Here is a 3,473-nt window from a genome sequence, read left to right as displayed (position 1 = left end):
CAAAAAGTTTCTTTTGTGTTGATTCATGTTCACACTTCCAGCCTAGACTTCAAAGTCCATGGCCAAGAGAGAACTAGTATTGCAAGAGAGAACATTAGCAATGCAGAGCTGAGTCTACATGGCTGGAATGAAGCAGATTACAAGATGATTATCTAGTAATTTCTAGAACATTCTTGACAAGTTGATGAGGCAGATCAGACATAGCCATCACACGAGCTTTTGTGTCTCTTTGGTCAAACTGATCATGATCAAAATAAAAACAAGGGTGTCCTGACTTTTTTTTTTGAGGATTTACTATAATTTATTGAGAGCCTGTCCTCCCTGCCCTGGCAGACTCTAGGTCACTTCTGCTTGGAGACCCTGTGTGCTAGCCTCGGGAAGATGACTGGAGGCAGGGGAAAAGAGTGTTGCTCCATGAGAGACTGTCACTGTCTTCCTCATACTGCAGGTGCACAGCTGCAGATTCAGCTCCTCACAGAGCACCTTCACACAGGCCCCCCTCTTGGCCTCCTTCTGCCCATAGTTCTCCTGTAGGATTTGGTGCTGTTCTGGAGAGGCTTGTTGCAGACACTGAATCACCAGCCAGCTGCATTTATTGTCCTAGATGTCAATGCCAATCTTGCCCATCACACTGGAGTCCCCAAAGAGGGCAAAGCAAGTGTTCTGAATCTGAAAGAGTTCTCCCATCTCCAGCAGGATCTTCCTGGCTTTGGTATGTTCCTTCTCCCCCTCATTCCCTGCCACATACATGGCAGAAGCTACAGGAAGGTTGGAAAGAGTTGAAAGCTGTCTTACACTTGACAATAGATTTGTACTTCCTTTCAGTAAATCTGCCATGATCTACATTGCCCGGTGGGGCTGTGCTAAGGTCTGGATCTGCACCATCTCAGTCTGCTAGAAACTTCAGGAAAAGCTTGATCAGATTCAGATAACAGAGCTGCTACCAGCACTAGAGCTTCTGCAGTCAGTAGATACATGCTTCCAGAAGCATAACACCATTGATGGTATCCAGCCTATGCCTGGCTTCTGATACCAGTAGATCTGCCTCCATTGGGTGAGGGATGAATCCATTAATGTTGTCTGACACCAGCAAGAAAGTTTGGAGCAGTTCCACATGCCAGCCCCCAGTCATAGCCATCTGAGCCTATCAGTGTCCTGCTTTCTTGGTTCCACAAGCCTCTGGAATGTAAAACCCCACTGGTATTTGCCTCCAATAACACTGTACTTCAGGACCCCCTTGAGCCAGGCAATAGCATCTCCAGTATCTGGGTGCCCCGCATCATCTTCAGTCAGCAGTTTGACAATCTGGGAGAAATGCTGGATTAAATTCTGCTTTTGGGGGGTCGTAAACATCCAATTTCCGGTCTCCATTCACTCTGAGGAAGGAGTAATATACTCTGTTTTGGATGCCAGTTCTTGTGTTCTGACTTTTGTAATGCCTGATAATTTAGTGTACTGGTAAGTATTTAAGTTCCACACCATATCAAGTCAGCACACAATTAGCAAACTTTTCTTAAGTCTTAAACATGGGGAAAAAAGTAAAATGAAAATTCAAGACAGGGGGACAGAAATGGAAGGGAGGTGGGGAGCACTGGAGGGGGGGCAGGGCAGGGAATATAAAACAGAAGACTGTACTTGAATAAGAATTAAATAAAAATAATAAAAATAATAAAAGAAAAAAGAAAATTCAAGACAAATTTTGCTCACGAATAAACTGATGGTGTGTAAGTGTTGGGGGGAGTATGAATGGGGAGGGGAGAAAGATCTGTTCCTGAGAGTTCCTGTTCTTCGAATGATTTAGTTTCATTTTTTTGTACTGGTCAAATTCACAAAAAATTATTGAGCTCCATTTTACTTTGCCTAAGGACTCATGGCTTTAGTCTGATATTGCCCAGTCATTCAGAGAAAACTTAAACATGGTCTGAAGTAGAAAAAATTTTTCTAGAAGGCCCATGCTTAGTTTTTGTCTCTGCTTCCACCCAATCCCATATAACATAACCAAAGAGTTGTGTGAAAATATTGAAATGCTTTTTTTTGTTCTCAGACATGTAAGCCTCACATATTATATATTATTTCAAGATCCTACCCATTTGGGATTTAATAAAAGAAGAGTCCGACTCATTTGTTACAGGTCATGACCTAAGATTTAAATTCTTAATCAGATAGCTCTCCTATCACTAAACTGTGTTAACTATTGATGCAAAAATTAATTATTCAGCATTTGCAAATTCTCAATTAACAATGAAAGGAGGATCTCATCAATTAACAACTGTTTGGGGTTTATTGATTTAATTCCATCAATCTATTCAAGAATGGCTATTATTTAATTTCTTCTTTACAAAAAATTTCTTTCTATTCTCATACAGGGTGGGGCAAAAGTGGGTTTATAGTTGTTCATATAGAAAATAATACAATAAATATTAAATAATAATACATGAATAAACTGTGTTTTACATACTCACATCTGTAAACCTACTTTTCCCTCTCACCCTCTATACATGTATTTATTTTATCTGAAATTCTTCTGTCTCAGTCCTCTCTTGGCATACAGTAAGGCCCTGACTTTGTGCCAACTTGAGTACAGAAGACTACAAAGTCACCCTGCTCCTTCTCCCTGTTGCAAAGGAGGAGGCGCTATTGGACCAGGAGTACATACCCCTGGTGACAACAGCTTTTCCCTGTGCGCGAGCAGCCTCGACCTCTTGACTAGGTGCAGAAAATTTTCATTCTAGTTCTAGCTCTGCTTCCAACTAAGTGTGCTTACTTGTGTATTTATTATCTTTTCCATAATGTAACAAACATCCTAAAACCCATTATACAAAACAAAAGTTAGAGCCTTGACAAATAACCCCAATCTTAACCATAGGGCTTCCTCCCCATCTCATATAACCTTCCCTGACCTCACCTAACCCTCTCCTGACCCCCCATAACTCTGACTTTCCCTAACCTCATTTAACCCTTCACTTGAATCCTGTGTTCATACTTCCTTTTTTCCTCCCTTTTAATACGGGTTTATTTCATGTGTGGTTTTTGAAAAATGTTTCTGTTTTGTTGTTTTTCTACCTCCAGACTTACCTTTTGTGTGCCATTGAGTTGTGATTGTTTAAACCAGTTTGAGTTAGGTTTTTCTGGCACTTGTAACATAAACACTCATAACTGCTTCAATGACCAGACTTAACTGGAAATGAAGGACATGGTCTCCTTTCACATTTGTTTACGTGAGCTGAGAGTGTTTACAGACATCCTGCAGCAACATTCTTATGCATCCATGCTTCTGCTATATATAATGGAAAGAAATTCTCAGATACAATGTTTTTCAGATACGATGGAAGGGAATTCTCTTGCCAACCCCTAGACAGGGATTTAACCAGAGTGTCTCAGTGTTAACCTTGTCATAATTTATGGACTTTCCTCACTGTTCCTAATTTAAGGGTTAGATTTAAAGATAGTAGGAGTGAAGGGAAGCCAGCTAA

General features: G+C 40.7%; 1 pseudogene; it reads right to left on the bottom strand.

Annotated features, from left to right (window-relative positions):
- Positions 1-341: 341 nt before the first annotated feature.
- On the bottom strand, positions 342-3,089 carry LOC118995182 (farnesyl pyrophosphate synthase-like; annotated as a pseudogene).
- Between the last annotated feature and the right edge of the window lie 384 nt (positions 3,090-3,473).

The sequence above is a fragment of the Sturnira hondurensis genome, unplaced genomic scaffold, assembly GCF_014824575.4.
Source record: "Sturnira hondurensis isolate 20B ecotype Veracruz unplaced genomic scaffold, ASM1482457v3 Scaffold0009906, whole genome shotgun sequence".
Classification (NCBI taxonomy): Eukaryota; Metazoa; Chordata; class Mammalia; order Chiroptera; family Phyllostomidae; genus Sturnira; species Sturnira hondurensis.
The sequence above is the reverse complement of the archived record's forward strand: the minus strand, read 5'-3'. Positions and strand labels throughout refer to the sequence as shown.